General features: G+C 44.7%; 1 long non-coding RNA gene across 1 annotated transcript; it reads left to right on the top strand.

Annotated features, from left to right (window-relative positions):
* The first annotated feature begins 1502 nt into the window (after positions 1–1502).
* LOC119392858 (uncharacterized) lies at positions 1503–8013 on the top strand. Its single transcript, XR_005183732.2, has 3 exons — positions 1503–2121; positions 5728–5800; positions 7896–8013. It is a non-coding gene; the product is annotated as an uncharacterized LOC119392858 (long non-coding RNA).
* The last annotated feature ends 10841 nt before the right edge of the window (positions 8014–18854 follow it).

The raw sequence follows: 18854 nt of genomic DNA, 5'->3' as shown, positions 1-18854 counted from the left end.
CCCACATCTTCCGAAGACTCCAATGTTTTCACTCAGGGATGCAGAAGGCTTACTCATGCAGTAACCCCCTTCTCTTTGACTCTGGCTCATGAGATGCTAAAAGAAAAAGAAAACTTCATTGGTTCTTCAAATTGGGGTGTCTTTTTGTGCTGACCATGTTTGTTAGCTGTACAAAACTCCTGCACACAAAGCCCTGCTGCATTATACAACCTCTCACAGCAAACTAGTCGAGAGGGCTATCATTCGCATGTGTTGTTTGTACAACCAAGAAAGGTCGTGCCACCATGCCATTGACTCCTGCTTTAAGGCCCAAGTGGTCCGCCTGAACATGTCAGGCTGTGCAGAGACACTGCTGGTCTCTGTTGCAGAGTCAACCCACAAAGTAAACAAGGAGACAGATCAGGTGTGTGTGCCGAAAAGACTGCGGAAAAACACAACAAAGTTGCAGTTATTTCATTGAAGCACCAATTGTCCAGTAGGCGGAAAAACATCGGTGAGCATGTGGGTGTTCATTAAGTCTTTTCTGCACCGCACAAGCTATCATCGTTTTCGAAAAGGAGGAACCTCATTGTGAATCCGCATGAGGAGTGTGGGGTGAAGCACAATTACTGCAACGTGGATTGTGTGCAGGAACCCTCTGTTTTGTGGCAGCTGCAATGTTAGTCAGGAAGCAGGTCTTAAAGGGACACTAAAGAGAAACAATGAATTGGTTTAGATTGATAAAGTGTGCTCGGAGAACTCTTGTATAGTTTATTTCACCACCATAGATTTATTATTAGAGGAGAAAATCAAGTTCAAAGTTTAATTTTTAAATTTCGCACCGAACTTCGTAATTCGTGACGTAAAAGACTTCAAAGGGTATTTAACGTATTTTGGCGCCACTGGCTCGACGAAATTTCCATAAACTCGTTATGTGAAGTCTCTGGCCCCCTCAGAGGACAATGTACTTCGATTTAACCGATTAGGAACTACGTAGGCCCAAGTAGGCGTCGTCAAAAATATGTGACGTCACGGCAAATGGCGGGGGAATTCCAAGGTGGCGTCGCCACCTGTATTTTCTTTTCGCGCGTTTTCTCGCTTATTAAGCGTCTTTGCGCAGAAAGCGTGGTGTTTTTGATATCGTGAAAGACTACTTTACTAATGCGCGAAAAATCGTTTTGCTCTTTAGTGTCCCTTTAACGACCGTCTTTGGGTGCATGCCAGCAATGTCCAAAACAAGATTTTTTGCAATTCATTGTAGCAAATGCTGCAGCAAATGCGATTGTCGGAATTTCATCACACCACAGTAGTTTGCAAACACAAAGACGACTGTACTCGTATCATTGTAGAGGCAGCGCAGATTAAAATGGGAAGTTGTTGCACAAGTCTTCTGTATACCTGAACGAAAAAGAATCGGTGCTTTTGGAAGGTACGGTTTTGCGCATGCTGTGGCCACCATGATACTGCTCAGTTTCTGAATTTCTGTTTGTACTCATTCTGCTAATCTCTGTATCATTTTTTATGGTTCTGCGAAGTTCTTTTATGATTAGTCATGCCACGTGCTGATATTGACCTTTCTTATCACTACCCACTTCCTGTACATATCCGCACCCTTCTATGTTGTCCTTTTTTTGTGCTTTATCCTTAAACTTCTTTTCAGAAATTTTGAATGAAACTAAAGACACTTTCGAAAAAAATGTTTACTCCTAGTTTACTAAAAGGGCTTAAGATTGTTTCTTGGGATTTTTAGTGATGTGCAAAAATATATTCGACTGAAATTTCAGCAACATTCTGTTGCGGCAAAATGACAATTTCACAGCCACATTTCTCATAAATTTAGAGAATAAACCTGGACTTTAGCTAATATTGTGCAATGCTCGGTTCACGCAATTTTTTCGTGTGATTGTGTATTGCAGGCTTATGTCAGGTCTGGCATCTGGATTGGCAAGCAGGCTTCGGGGACGTTGGTCTGGGTCATGTCTGATTTGATGTTCTGGCATTTGGTGTCCGATGTTTTCGACAGTAGATGAGCTGAAAAAAAAAACCGAAGCACGACTGGAACTTTGTCCGAAAAGTCTTGGTGAAAGGAAAGGGCAACATCCTGCCCAGCCTCCACATCACAGAAGCTGTCGTCCCTTAAAGGTGAGTACTGCTAAGCACACTGTTCCAATGAAGAGCATATTTTTCAAATATTGTATTTTTCGGTGCATAACCACTGCAGGTGCAGCTATTGCTTGGTAATACAGTACTTACAGAAACCTATGCTGATGTAGAGTAATAACTTATCATAGTTGGCTTATCATAGTTTGCATGCAATATTGCTGCTGCTGCAAATGTATAAACTATGTAATGGTTAACTTTCACTGATATAGTGGTGTGTTTAAGGTTTAACACAAAAAGGGACATTGCAGTATGTGTTCGCACTTATTCCAAGATCAACTGTAGTAGTCTGTTTTGTTAGGATTGAATTAAAATTTCATTCATTCTGTATGCAGTGCGGCAAGCATGAGCATAGCAACAAAATCCATTATGCTTGAGGTGCATCCCTTGAACACAAGAGCTGCACAATTACATTAGCAAAGAAGAATAAGTAGGAGCGACTCTGTTATTCTTACGTAACTTTGGTGCACTTTCTAAAATATGATAAACCAGAAAGAATCCAAGCCCAACTGTTTGTAATTGAGAATCTGTGTTGATCAGAATGCTTTAGGCAGTTAATTACTTGTTGTATGATAGAACACTCAAAACGGCTGACATGACGACAGACCAGACAGACTTGTTCAGCTTTCCTTGATGCATGTATACGCATCTGACGTAGAGGAATCTGCTGCTGAGTGATAAGAGGTGCTGTTTGATTGAAACGTGTCAACTGCTGCCAGATGCAGCTGATTGTCCCTAGCTGGTTGTGTGCAGCGTGTCACCTACTAAGCTCACGTCGTCACTGCCAGGGTACTTGTTAGTCGTGGGAGTGTTCTTAGCAACGCTTCTGCTCCTGAATATGCGTAGTTGTGGAAAGTACCACATTGGGTCAGCGTGGCGACAGCGAGCTGCTTTTGTTTATGCAAGTGACATGCATTCCTTCAGAAAGAAACAGCAGTGAACAGCCGCGCAGCACGTGTGTCATGTTTCGTAATAAAAGCCTGCACTACATTTACAGCAGTGCCAATAGCTCTATGCCACACATGCTGCCAAGCAGATAGCTGCACATGTTTATTACGATATAGTTGTCAACGATGTGTCATTCTGGCACGTTATCGGAAACCACCATTTCACTTTGGTGCTTTTCAATGTTTAGTAGTGAAAGCAGTGCTCCACTTGCACCAAAGTCGGAATAATTAGTCGACTAGTCTGTGGCACGTTGTGACGTCAGCCATGTCATAAGTTGAGGGAAGCTGTTAACCTTTATGCAACAAAAAGTAATCACAGTGCGCACTCTCCACTGGTATAGGATGAGCCACTACGGTTTAAGTTAGTGAACAGGTCCTGTAGGGACTTGGTTGGGGATTCATTGTGACTACGTTTTAACTGCTGGTACAGTTATGCCCCTGTCACACGGCAAATCTAATGTCATTTACAACAAATGACATTAGGTGAACTTAATGTCATTTTACCTGCCTGCTGTCACACGACGAAAACAAATGTCATTTTAAAATGATGACCATGGCCTTAGCCCTCCTGAGCCGTGACGTTGGGACAAATAAAAATCTATTAAAACTTGCATCTCACATGCTTGTATCCTCGAAAATAATTTTCTATTACTAAAAAGCTGCTGGAAGAATATAAACGCAGCCGTTTTACACAACTTGCCACAGCTGTGCGACACAAACGAAGTCAAGCCAAGAACCAATCGAAAACAAACATGGCCGACGATATGACCGGGCGTTGGTACTATTGGTACAGTGAACTAAAGCGTAGGAGCACGACTGACACTCCGGCTGCAGAAATGAGACGGCGGCAGCTAATTCGTGTAGTCACCACCTTGATCACCAAAACACGTGCAATCGGACTATCAACACCCGCGATACGGGCAACAACAAGACATCACAAATGAAACATGGCCGTCGTCCAGCCGCTGTAGTTGAGAGTAGCTTTCTTTTAGAAACTTTCGCGTGTGCTGTTACGTGATCAAACCAGTAATAAGTTAATCTAGTAAAGAATAACATATTTACGAATTACAAAAGTTACGCATACATAAGTCAACAGTTATCTCCCTAAAAGGTTCCTGGCGTCGAGACTACGCATTCGGTCCGAAATCGAATGCGAATGTGTTTCGGGAATTCATTCGACAGGAAATGTCATTTTCATCGAATGGCATTAGTTTCCCCGTGTGACAGCAAACAAATGACATTACAAACGAATGACATTAGCTGTAAATGACATTAGATTTGCCGTGTGACAGGGGATTTAGAGTGGGTGGATATTGTAGTGATCGAATGGATTTATTTACAAGGTGAGATGATTAGTGCAGTGCAAGAGAGGACAGTCAGTCCAACAACAGCTTGCTCCTCTCTCGCTCTTGCACCTTCTCTCCTTCACGACTCCACCTCGGAGTGTGACAACCTCCCCGGGGGCAGACGAAGCTCTCTGAGGGCCGTTCCACGCCACAGGTCCCAGCCACTTTGGCGACTATCTCAAATGTGTTCGAAAAAGTAGTGCTGATTTATTGCATTGAAAACACTGAATTACTAGAATATTTTGGAGAGAAGTAATTTTTCAGTCACGTTGGAGCCTTTCGAATTTCGCAGAATGTCATCTGAGTGATGTTTGTAACAGAATTTATTCTGAGAGTATCGTGTCTCTTTTCAGTAGTGAATTTGGTTTACATATTAAAGCAAAGACGTTTGTACAAGGTGTTCGAAGGTCAATAACATTACTGCAATTTTTCTGCCATATATGTGTCCAGAAAGTATGCCATAATGTTAAATGTTTGCATTTTTTCACTTTTAATATCGACTATGTCTGAGTATCTGAGTAATCAATACTTGCTCTAGGAAAGGTACATTTTGTGTTAAAAATATTTTCAGGCCACTGAAGGCTGCAAATCCTATAAGCAGAAATCACGAATTTGAGAAAATCTTCACGTTGGTCCACATTGAGATGCAATTTGCATCACGTGGTGTTAAAATTAAAAATCTGCTTTGTGCCTCAATCTAAAGCAAATAAATAGTTCTTCTTATATGGCATGTTTTATCACCTTATTTCCTTGTTTAAAAAAAAAGGAAGAAAATAATTTTTTAAGTTCCCCATTGACGGCTATCTTGTTCATACGGCAGCTTTCTCATTGTAGTTTTTCATTGACGTCAGTGGGGAACTTCGAAAATTATTTTCTTCCTTAAAACAAAAAAATGTAATGATAAAATATGCCATATAAGAACTATTTATTTGCTTTCGATTGAGGTATAAAGATGATTTTTAATTAATTTTTAATTTTTGAAGTCTTTTATGGTTAGTTAGGTCTTTTATGGTTAATACCTTTTCTGTTTAACATTTATAACTATTTCCTTTGAGTTCTGGCAGAAAAGTTCCTTTGTCATTTCATTGTCATAGTATTGGTCATTTTGGCAAGTACTACACAATACTCTTGTGAGCTGCCACTGCTTGTTCACGTACCGGACCAAAATGTAACCTATTCATCTTGCCTTTTTGTTATTAGTATCTGTGCCCGCTCTGGTTTGGTTTTTTCTTGCAATAATTCATAGTTCTTATAAAGTCTAGCAATTTTGGAAACTGGCTCATTTTTTTCTGCAGTTGACACGCAGATGCCATTGGCTCAGGAGGACAGCATCGACTTCGTTATTGGTCATCAAAGGACGATGGAAAGGTAATTTGAAGTCAGTGCATTGTTGAAGGATCCATGTACTTGTACATCTATTAGTAGTCGGCTATATCCAATAAAATATATTTATGGCTGGTTGCCTTAAAGGCTGAGATATAGTCTGGTGTATTCGACGCTAGGCCACGTGCAGTGAAATTGGACATGCCAATGGCTACGGCAGCTAATTCCACAATCTATAGTGCTGCGTGCAGGACTGTAGAGTGGTGCATAACGAGACCGCAGCTCTGTGTTTGTTGGTTGATGTACACTTTTAGTCGTTCCATGCTTGTGCACATATGCTTTTTGGTTGATGCGCATGTTTTTTCTCGTTCGGTGCACTGTTTGACTATGCATCGAAAACTACTTTCTTCACAAGCATGGTGCTATCCTGTCCCTTGTAGCTGGGAAAAACACTAGCATTGGTATTAATAGGTTGTGTTAGAAACGAAAATGGATCATGTACATAAAAGAGTGGATTTCTAAGGCTTCCCAGGCGTTCCATGTGTCACGGCACTCTATGCTATCATTGGCCTACACGCACATGTGATTTGTAATCCCTTCGAGCAGGCGAACAATTATGCAATCGCTGGTTAATGTGAGTAAACCACGGATGTGCGTTCTGAATGCAGACCACACGCTGCCATTTTGTGGACTGACACTGCTGCGTGCAGTGAAATAGGGCATGTTCTATCTCTGCGCTGGCATGCCGATAGCAGCTGGGCGCGCCAGCAAAGCTGTCAGGCCAGAATATAGGTTGTCCACTTTTAGTCAGTGTAGCTTAACTGCGTCGCATGTGCTTGCACACGCTTGCACACGCGTGCTGTGCTGGACTCTATCTTGGGTTTACCTGCTCAAATAATTTCAAGCTTGCCCTGTGCCTGAAGTAACACCTAAAGGTGGAGAAAGAGTGCGTTCCTTGAATGTAAGCCCGATAAAAGCACCTTGTCAATGAAGTCTCCCTGGGCGCTGCCATAGCTCTCACTGGCCTGTTGACATGCGTGACCCCCCAAAAATGCACTGCCAAGGCTGTGACATTGGCTTTCGTATTCTCGTGCAACAGCCCAGAAAGGAGGCGATCCTTCTCTCTGTTAAAAAGGTCTATGTGTGTTTTAAACCTGGGAGTGTTAATCAGCGCCACTAGTAGCCATGACGGCGAGCATGGAACACGTTTTCTGCCTGTTGGCATCACGTAGCACTTCCCTTGGCATCATTGTCTGTTAGTTCTAATTAAAGCAAGAGATTGTTATTTCTGAATAGAACAATGCTTCCAGGCGAGTGTTGAGGCAAGATTGCCAAAAATACTTGCCAGCAGTTCAAGGCTTCTTAACAAAACCAGCAACACGGCGGCACCTATATACCAGATTGTTGCAGCATGTCTTGTGCCACAATGGCAGTAAACTTGAGGGACCCTGAAACTTTGTGAGTGTTTAGGCCGCAGCATGTTCAAATTGTATGCATAATAAACTGGCGCACCATCCAGGCACCTAAGGACAATCGTGTTACTCTCCTTCTCGGCACTGCATTGCCTCCTTACCTCGTCGAATACGCAGCTAAAGTGCAGCTGGCGACAGCGGCTCACTTGACAGGTTGAGCTGTGCTTCCCTCTTTGTGGCCTCTGAAATTTGCTCCAGCATGTTGCAGCATGGCTTGGCCATGCTGTGACATGCCAAAACAAAGTTGATTGCATAGGCCACATAGAAGCGCACGATCAAGACCTGCTCTGCTAGGAACTGCAATTATGTCCAGTACGGAAATTACCAAAATGTATACTGACAAGTAAAAAGTATGCGAGAGCAATCACAGGTAAGTTTGCAGACAATGTGGTGGTGCCTTTGGTGGTGAAGTTACAGCTGCAGACGTGTTGAATCGTGGCGTTGATTTGAAAGCAAGAGGTGATGCTCACTGCACCGATGATATGAAATAATGTACTAGAATACTTGTGGCACCGCTTGCCAGTTGCCCTACAATATGTCTTACTATTTGTTGTATTAAAGCGCCTTGGCTAGATTATTTCGTTTAACCTTGCAAATAATATGGGAACTTGCAGTGACGCCAGTGCATTTGGTTGCTTGAATCTTGTGATTGCTTTTTTTTTGTGCAGGCCTCTTCGGAGTCTACATGGGGTCTGCAGTGAGCGAGGACGAGGGAAGAAAAGGATGAAGGATGTGCGGCGGCACCTCTCCCAGAAACTGGCGGATTGCCAGAGAAAGTAGAACAATGCTCAGTTCGAACGATAAAAAATTTGAATGACATCCCCTAGGCATTTGTTGACTTCATTACCTGGCGGCTTTGTATGTTTGTCTAACAAACGAGCCCTTAATTAACTCCTCTTTTGTTCATAGTAGAACATGTAGTTTTACAGATTTTTCTATGGACAGAATCAAGTAAAAGGCAGAAAAAACTTGTAACACTTCATTCAAACATATGGTAATACACACTCCATTCATTATATGATGCCATATTTAAAGCACACCCAAACTATGGGCTTGAAGTGTGACTGGTGTGGCCGTAGCGCTACCTCTTGGTGCTGGTGTGCTCTGCTTCGTGGTGGTTGCACTAGGAGTGTTTCAGTTGAAATGCACATTGAAGCACACAAATTAGCCGACTTTTATAGGATCTTGCATGCCCGAACTTGTATCGCAGGGACTCTAGCCTGCAACGTTGCCTATGTTGGGTCGTGGTCATCTTGGCTTGGCCATGCTGTGATTTGGCATACTAAGCTGCATAAGATGGTTCCAGTGGGTGACGGTGGTTCTTAGATGATCGTCACAGGTGCAGCCGACTATTTTCCACTTGCAGCTCTGTGACCACTGCGGGAAATCCTGGGGCAGCAATTGGCCGCACTGATATTCTAGGGCAACAGCAATGCAGTCTGCTTGGTGGTTGTGGGCACAGACTGCTCAGACCTTGTCGATACACTAGAATTACACAAGGTTGGCAAAGTGTTAATGCTGTACAGCCTATGACCACCTTTCCTAGGCTGACACGAGTTCATGGCATCTGCTTGGAAACCTGTGGTCTCTTGCGAGTGGCTGGTAGTCTTCGAGCGCATGAGCAAGACTTTTGTGTGTCTGGCAGTGTTTCTAATCTGGACAGTGTTCTGCAAAACGCCACTCAGCAAAGGGTGAACACGTCCAGCCAACGGATATGATAAAATAATGTGGCTCTCAGGGGTAGACAGTTCTTGCTCAGGCAAACATCTTTGAGTGGAAACTCGTCAAGTATGTGAGTTGCGCTCGCTTCTCCAGCTGCTGCGGTTCGGAGGTGAATTTGGCTGCCACCAGCGATATTCTGGTGTTGGCCGCTGCGCCAATGAGTATGCATGCTTTTCATGTATACATGACCAATTCAGTTTTTGCCAATTAGTGGTGCAGAAATTGCACGAAGCTTCAGCATAGGCTGTAAACTTCATATTATAGCATATTAAGTGCAGTTAAAAGCTACACTGCAAAACCAGAGTGGCCGTAGGAGTTGTATATTACATGTCAAAACTGAAGGTGCGTTTTTGTACTGGAACAATGCATGTGGTCAACCGCTGGCACATGCATATAATAAGCTAGTTATTTAAATAACACAGCACAGAAGTTTACGTTTGCCAGAAAGGCCTCGGCCAGGGTTGTGGTGAAGCCTTTCAACTACACATTGCGGCATAAGAATAGGCCGCCACCAGGGGCTTAGCCAGAATTTTTTTTCGGGGGGGGGAGAGGGTTCAACCATGCTTTTTGTATGCTCGTGCGTGCGTTTGTATGTATGCGTCTATATATACGCAAGCTAAATTGAAAAATTTCGGGAGGGCTTTAACCCCACCCCCCACCCCTTGGTTACGCCCCTGGCCGCCACAACCCCTCCGTACGTGGAGGCGTTCGAGGAGGAGGAGGAGGAGCCCCCTCCCGCGTTGCAGGTGCAAACAGACCGACAGAGGTACCCACAGACCGACAGTCCCGATAGACCCGACAGTCCCGATAAACCCGACAGTCCCGATAAATCCGATAGACCCGACAGACCGACAGTCCCGATAAACCCGATAGTCCCGATAAATCCGATAGACCCGACAGACCGACAGGCCAAAATAACATATTGCTTTCAGGCCGACAGACCGACAGCCTGTCGGATTTTTTGACTGGGTACGATAAACGACACTGCTTATAGTCTTTCTATGAGACTAGTTTTGCGCAAAAAGCCCACTTAAATTTACTGTTACGTAAAGGCGATGTTGAGAGGAAATATATAATAAACCAGGTGCGCCAGGCATATACAGTAACAAAACTTCTGCTGACTACGAAGTAAAATCGCGAAATTGAGTTTCCATTATAATAACACAAATTATTAGGAGCCATTTAAAATGTGTTAGCAAAGCTATTCGAGAAGCATTGTTATAACAAATGCTTTGTTTTTCTCGAGAGTTCCCAAGGAGCTGTTTAACGCTATTTTTTATATAGGCACTGAATTTAATTGTTATAGCTATTAGGGGTTACGCGCCGCGGTGGTCTAGTGCTTATGGTTCTTGACTGCTGACCCGGAGGCCGCGGCGGCCGCATTCCGATGGAGGGTAAATGCTAGAGGCCCGTGTGCTTATATTTAGGTTTTAGAACCCCACGTGGTCAGATTTTCCGGAGCCCTCCATGACAGCGTCTCTCATAATCCTATCGTTGGTTTGGGACGTCAAACGCAACCATTATTATTAGCTCTTGGGTGTGCAGCCTATATAATTTTTCTATGCTTATTCGATGTGCTTGATACGCAACAGCTTTCGTATTTTACTTAGATATATTTGTTTTCCTTGTTTAGGCTTCCCTAAATTCTATTACTAAATTATTATTATTATTATTATTATTACTATTATTATTATTATTATTATTATTATTACTATTATTATTATTATTATTATTATTAAATTATTATTAAATAGAGCTGGCGGAGCTTTCGAAGGTAATCAATAGGCGTAAAGTAGCCGACATAAGAAAGTATAATATGGAGAGAATTGAGCATGTTCTAAAGAACAGAAGAAGCCTCAAAGCTATGAAGACAAAACTGTGCATAGGCAAAAATCAGATGTATGCATTAAGGCACAAGGAAGGCAAGGTCACAAACAATATGGATAGAATACTTGAGGTAGCGGAAGAGTTCTACAGAGATCTGTACAGCAACCGAGGCATTCAGGATGATAACGTAAGAAGGAGTAATAGCGCAGAGGAATCTGACATCCCACCAGTATTGACAGGAGAAGTAAAGAAAGCCCTAAAGGGAATGCGAAGAGGCAAAACAGCTGGTGAGGATCAGGAAACATCAGACCGGTTGAAAGAAGGTGCAGAGATTATGTTAGAGAAACTGGCCACCCTGTATACGAAGTGCCTCTCGACGGGGAGGATACCAGAATCTTGGAAGAATGCCAACATCATCTTGATCCATAAGAAAGGGGACGTCAAGGACCTGAAAAATTACAGGCCCATAAGCTTACTGTCCGTTGTCTGCAAGCTATTTACAAAAGTAATTGCTAACAGAATTAATACGACATTAGAGTTCAATCAACCAAGGGACTAGGCAGGATTTCGTACAGGATTCTCAACAATAGACCATATTCATACTATCAATCAGGTGATAGAGAAATGCGCGGAATACAACCAACCCCTATACATAGCCTTCATAGATTACGAGAAGGCATTTGATTCGGTGGAGACATCAGCAGTCATGCAAGCACTGCGGAATCAAGGCATCGACGAAGCCTATATAAACATAATGGAAGAAATCTACAGCGGATCTACAGCCACTATAGTCCTACATAAAGAAAGCGACAGAATCCCAATAAAGAAGGGCGTACGGCAGGGAGACACGATCTCTCCCATGTTATTCACCGCGTGTTTACAGGGCCCTAGATTGGGAAGAGTTAGGGATAAGAGTTAATGGAGAGTATCTCAGTAACCTACGATTCGCTGATGACATTGCATTGATGAGTAACGCGGGAGACGAATTGCAGCTCATGATTACTGAACTAGATACGGAAAGCAGAAGAGTAGGTCTGAAAATTAATATGCATAAAACTAAAGTAATGTGGAACAATCTTGGCAGAGAACAGCGCTTTGCGATAGGTGGAGAGACACTGGAGGTTGTAAAGGAGTACGTCTACTGAGGACAGGTAGTAACCGCGGAGCCGAATCATGAGAGTGAAATAACTAGAAGAATAAGGATGGGTTTGGGCTCATTCGGCAAGCATTATCAAATCATGAATGGTAATCTACCACTATCCCTCAAGAGGAAGGTATATAACAGCTGCGTCTTACCGGTACTTACCTACGGAGCAGAAACCTGGAGACTTACAAAGAGGGTTCAACTTAAACTGAGGACGACGCAGCGAGCGATGGAAAGGAAAATGATAGGTGTAACCTTAAGAGACAGGAAGAGAGCAGAGTGGGTCAGGGAACGAACGGGGGTTAAGGACATCATAGTTGAAATCAAGAAGAAGAAATGGATATGGGCCGGGCACGTAGCACGTCGGCAGGATAACCGGTGGTCATTAAGGGTAACTGACTGGATTCCAAGAGATGGCAAACGCGTGAGGGGGAGACAGAAAATTAGGTGGGTAGATGAGATTAAGAAGTTTGCAGGTATTACGTGGCAGCAGAAAGCACAGGACAGGGTTGATTGGCGGAACATGGGAGAGGCCTTGACCCTGCAGTGGGCGTAGACAGGCTGATGATGATGATGATGATGATGATGAAATTCTATTACTGTTACTAACCACCAGGTAATCGGAGCTATAAGTGACATTACTCTGAATAGCGGCGGTGTCCTGTGCCGCTTTGTGTCACTGTACAATACGCCCGCATCGTTTCTGGGCGGCACATGTTCTTGGTGACGTACACCTGTCCGGTGATCCGTTATTGCAAAAACCGTAACACCTTTACGGGCAAGGTAGAACTTCACAGCGGTATTTTCACCATGGTGCGGGGGCTTCTTATTGCAGATCTTATGATTACACGGCAACCCGCTAGCTGGTTGGCAAGCAGAGCAGCGACTCTCATCAATTACAAAAGCGACAAGCAAAAACCTCTATGATCGAAGAGTATAAAGTGCTGTCATGTTAAGCAGCTAAAGCAATGCCAATAAGTTGTTTCGCAATGAAACTAATATACCTTGAGCAAGATGTACAAAACTTTCGACATACTAACAAACATTTATTGAAATGAAAAAAATTGGTCAGAGTTACTACATCTTAAAGCGAACATTTCCATGCTTAGGCATTCAGTGCTTCAATATATACATGTATATAATAACAAATTTGCGAATATATCGTGTCCGATACAATCAGTGTTATAGTATCTTGTATCTGTATGTGAAATAATTCTAGCCTGAGTATCTTGTATTGTATCGCGATACAATTTCAAATTATCTTTGCCCAGCCCTGGTCTACATGCAATAGAACCGACAACAAATCCGGAGCAATTCTAAGATTGACAGCACTATTGTTGCTATTCAGCGTAAAATTGGCTAAAATAAATCTTGTGTACCCTGACACGTTACCCTTACGTTTACAATGTTATTTTGTTCATTTATTCATAACTCGGAGCCGTAAGGATACTCTACATGGCATACGCTCTTATCGCTCGATTATCTTCATTACAGGCTCTAAGAAAAGATAATGTAGTGCCATGAACTGTCCTAACTTGTTATTTATATCCATACAGATTACCGTATGTGCGTTCTCAGTATGTTTTAAATGTCTGACCAAGATTGAGCTCTGGCTGAAATAGTCTAGCTGTTTCTCCATTGATATTCCGATATATCACGTCCGCCATTAAATATATAGGTCGAGTCTTAGTTTTCTGCGCAATACAGTTTCTCACAGTGATTCCACGTATGCTGGACAGAAATCTCGTCCTTCACCAGCCGCTTGTTCTTGTTCGAGGGGGATCGAAAATAGACCACCCATAAAAAAATGGGCACTTACGCTGACTGATGGTCTTGGCGCCTACCAGACTGCAGCAATAATTCAAAATCAGCCGTCTCAGCGAATACAGGGCAAAAGCAGCGGCATCACTAAAGACGTCGATGAAGGTATTTGCAGAGCACCTTGCGCAGTTTGTGCATTGATTGGTCTGGCCATCAGGAAAAGCCGTGTTTGTTAAGCAACGCTGATCGCCCGAGCGTCCATGAACAAGTACAGCGGGTAGTTTATTAATGGTGACCTGCGGGAAGCGACCACACAATATATAGCCCCAATGATTATGATGTCCCCCAATTCATTTGTATAGGTCGTTATCTCCTTGCCTGCTCCGTCGCTCTATCTCGGTATCGCTAGCACGTTGAGTGTGGTTTCTTTGTTTTTATTAAAATCTCCTTCGTCTGGCCATATAGTTCTAATCTTAGCTTATGCAGAACCATACACAGAACGACGCTGTTGAAGTCTGACAAATGAAATAAACTCAAATTAAACGGCATTCCACGTCACAGAGCCTCTGTTTTCACGGGGCCCAAACAAGGCGACTCTTGTGTGCATATATCAGGAGAAATACTTCAGAATTCCAAGCACGAAACGTTAATCTGAGCATACTGTTGTTGCATAAAGCAAGAAAAAAAAGAAAAAAAAAACTCAGAGGGTCCCTTATGCAATCACCTAAGACCACCCGAAGACGGAAGCCGCCTTCTTTTTCTTTTCAGTCCATGTACTGATCCTGCCCCGCCACCCCCCGACAGCTTTGTGCACCTAGCCTGGTTTCGCACTGCCTCCAGGATCGGAGGCACCTCACCATGTTTTGCACTGCCTCCGTGATCGGCACACCTTTCACCAAGCTACGATGTCTTGTGGTGACGGCATCATGTGACGGTACGTCACGCGATGTCACGCGAAAATGTGTGACGTCATGATGACGTCACAATTTTTATTGGTCTGTGACGTCATATAGTGACGTCATCATCTGATGATTTTCTGCATCACTCGTGCTATGCCCGACGCCGCGGGACACCAACGGTCAATTTACGCGTTTTATGAGACATCTAGGGCTCTCGTCTTAAAAGAAAAAAAAAGACAAACTGATTCAAGCAGCTGACAGCATGCTGACTACGACGTGAAGCGATGATAAGGGCCATAACAATAACAGCAATGGTGGTGTGATGAAATTGGCTCAACGTCTGTGTTTCATGACAAGTGCGTGACCAGAGAGTTGGCTTGAACAGAACGACGTTGATTTCGGCAACTTCATGAGGATGCCATTCTTTGACTGACCCACAGTGATAGCGAGCGTTTTTTAGGGGCGAAGCTCCTGATGCCGTGGGTCTGTCCATCGTCCGTTTGTTTGTAGCGTTGTAGTAGCCACCTCTAGCTCGTGAGAAGCGCCCGTTCTGGTATGCAGTAGAAGAAGAAGACGACGTTGACGAGTGAGACTCTCCTGCGTGTTCGCCTGTGTGGCATTCTTTCTTCTTTACTGCGCGTGTTCTGGTATGCAATAGAAGAAGACGACGTTGACAAGTGACACTCTCGTTGCGTGTTCGCCTGTGTGGCGTTCTTTCTTCTTTACTACGTCTCGTGTTTTCAACAACACCCGAAGATAACATTTCAGAAGTAACGCGCCATGAGGCTCCCTCTTGGCACGCTTTCTCTTTAGCTCGGAGTCGCGAGATGGAAAACAAGGCTGCAGAACGGAGGGCACGGAAGGCGGCGGCAGCGCGCGCTCGCAGACAGAATCGCAGACAGAACGCCGCGAAGCAGATTCCGCCATTCGAGCACGCAAAGCCGAAGCTGCTCGACAAGCTACACGGCTGCGGCGAGAAGACCCCGCCGTTCGAGCCCGCGAGGCCGAAGCTGGTCGACATGCTGCCCGGCTGCGGCGCGAAGACCCCGCCGTTCGAGCCCGCGAGGCCGAAGCTGCGGCGCGAATCGGATCTTCAAAATGTGAAAGACCGTAAAGCGGCGAGAAAGCGCGCGTACCGGCAGGCAGAGCGCGAGGCTGTGCGAGCACGTGAAGTGGCTGCAAAACGCATCAGGCGGGCTCTGCCCGATGGCGCCGACGCTCGCTTCCAGCGGGACATCCTTGATAACAGTTTCGGCCATAGTTGCGGTGTGTGCAAGAGATTGTGGTTCTTAAACAATCTAGTCAATATTCCATCAAGAAGGACCACGCTCGCGCCAATGCCATCGCCGTGCTGCAGCGCGAGTTCGCTTCGCCCCACTCATCATCATTCACCACGTGGATATGCTGTGATTTTTTTAGGAGTGCTGCAGTGTGGAAATATGTGTGAAACCACTGAGACATATCTTGACAACAGTGTCTTATCTGAACAAAGCGTCGCAGCGGTATTGTGGTGAATATGTGGTTTACATGGTACCTACATATTTGCAGTGAGCACGCGTCATCGCAGTATTCGCGTGCACGTCCTGAATCTGCGTTGCATAGCCATGCGATCTTAAATTGCCCACCGCCTACCTGGTGTTATGGGAACTGATTTATGAATTATACACCTGCAAATGTACAATATGCGCAGAGGTTCATGCTATTGGAAGACTGCGTTCAAAGGCTCGTACGGTGGCACATTACCGCCACTCAGCATGCACAAAAGTACCAAAGAGAACACAGGGAACACCAACAATAAGAATCAACGGTTGCACTAAACATACCACACGCACAAAATGGAACAAGAACACCAATTTTAATTCGCTACCAACTTATCTACTCACAAATGGGGCAAAATTTCTATATAGGAGCTCGATTCACTGCACGTCTACTTAACTGTAAGAAAAAAATTAACAAATAAATAGACAAGACGGAAACGCACCAAGCGATACTTACAAATATGCAGCTATTTTTTAATAAAACAATAACGTCCATTTGTTATTATTCTCTTTTTTCCAATGTCAGTTATGAATTACTTTATTCCTATTCGTTTGCTGTTTAAAATATTGACTCCAAGCAGATTCACGGGATGAAGAGTCACGAATAATAGTAATATCTGACGTTTTACGTATCAGAACAACGATATGATTATGACGCATGCCGTGTAGTGGAGTGCTTTGGAAATATCGACTCTCAGGTGCTCTTTAATGTGCACTAAGATCGCACAATACACGGGCCTCTAGCATTTCGCCCCCATCAAAATGCGACCGCCACGGCCATTGTCGAAACCGCGGCTTTCGGGTCAGCAGCCGAGCACTGTAACAACTGTAGCAGTAACCACTGTAGCACCGAGGCGGTCAAGACGCAAGAACAACACAATGTGATATGTGATTTGCCTTGACGTTCTGTGGCAACACGCTTCCCAGGGATAAGCGTTACGTCCTCATTTCCAAACGGCATGGCCTAGCCTTTTCACCTGCACATTTATTGCGTTAGGACATAAAGATAAGAATTGTTAGGGTTTAACGTCCCAAAACCACGACATGGTTGTGAGAGACGCCGTAGTGGAGGGCTCCGGAAACTTTGACCACCTGTGGTTCTTTAACGTGCACCTAAATCTAAGTACACGGGCCTCTAGAATTTTCGCCTCCATCGACAATGCGGCCTCCGCGGCCAGGATCCCGCGACCTACGGGTCAGGAGTCGAGCACCTTATACACTAGACCACCGTGGCGGGTTCGTGTTAGGACACAGACGGGCATCAGCGGCACCACGTGTGGTGGTATAGCAACAGCAGTATGTAAAGCAACCATGGCAGATTACGTTCGGCTTTGTAAACGCTACATATCGCGTTCTATTCATTAGGACATAAGGCACATTAGTGTCTGCGATGAAGTGCGCCAGGACCACGTCATCCCAGAAGAGGGAGCACGGCAGGCAACACAACTCCGTGAAGCGTTTAATGTTCTAGAGTGCTCACATCAATCAACTCTGTCATGTGTGACCTTCGTTACGCATTCGTTGCTTCATCTCCTAATTTACTCATCTGCCATGTTTTGGCGGCTGCTCGGACTTCCGTTCGTGATGTATACTTTTGTAGACAATCTACCATGGGTCAGAGAGAGACAATACCGCAGCAATGGATAAAGGGTCTTGTCGACTTCGCCACAACTACAATCCTGCCATTCACAGTTTGTGCAGCTGCAATTAGCAGAGTCGTGAGCTCGACCTCTTGACAACGAATCGCGTCGGCGCCGACTCCTTCAACTTAAAGAAAGATGGAAGAAGAAACAATGCTCAGCTCATATATTGGAAAGAATCTGACTTTCGTGCAACAGGCCAACTCCGACCTGCGTCTTCATTGTAAAGTGCCGCCTGCAGCGGCAATGCAGAGCTGAAAAAACCGTCGTCAGGGCAAATGACGAGCCCATGTTAGGCGCTTCAAGCGAAGGCCACGATGCTCTGTCATGCCTAGTTGGCCGACCATGAGTAGCCTCCACTAAGACAAACCCCACCATGGCGGCAGCGGCCGTAGGATACTAGGAATATAGGAGGCGCTCTGGCATGTGGACGTAATCTCTTCAAAGAGGCAGTGTGGAATGAGCGCTGACGCAGGGGGAAATGGCGGGGCAGAACGGATATGAGGAAACTGGATGAGGACAGGAGAAACAGCCGGGAGGGAGGCTGTTCTCACTCAGAATACGTCGCCGGTGGCCGAGGCCGACGATGCTTGAAGCGGTGGGCGGCTAGCTAATCGCGTCAGTACCTTTGCAAAACGGCCATCGATCCCTAGCGTAGATCAGCGGAAGGATAGGTTGAGGAGAGGGCCAGAGGCAGCAAAGAGGCATATTCGCCGAGAAGAGAGGGGTCGCGATTAATTAAGCCTCGAGCGGCTTGAGCCAACGGTCTACAACCGAGGTCCCCTCAACAGCCACACTGGCCTGGCGGCACGAGGGTCGGAGCGGATGATGAAGGTACACCGGAGAACAGGCTTCGCATACTATATAAGGCGTTTTCACGTAGACAGAGCTATAATTTCCGAGGTACTTCGGCTCGTCAAAGCGAGTTACTAACAACGTCCATATATTGCACAGTTATTCTTGACAATGCACTGTATATATAGGAGCCCATTAGTAAACAACAACGTATTCGCAACTAAACTTGAACAGCCGGAGTTTAGAGAATGCAATAAGCTCCACTCGAGAATACCGTGGCTTTCTCCGGACTGCGTTGCAA

This window comes from Rhipicephalus sanguineus, chromosome 5 (genome assembly GCF_013339695.2).
Source record: "Rhipicephalus sanguineus isolate Rsan-2018 chromosome 5, BIME_Rsan_1.4, whole genome shotgun sequence".
In the NCBI taxonomy this organism is placed as follows: domain Eukaryota; kingdom Metazoa; phylum Arthropoda; class Arachnida; order Ixodida; family Ixodidae; genus Rhipicephalus; species Rhipicephalus sanguineus.
Note: the sequence above shows the minus strand (reverse complement) of the source record. Positions and strands in the feature narration are given on the sequence as shown.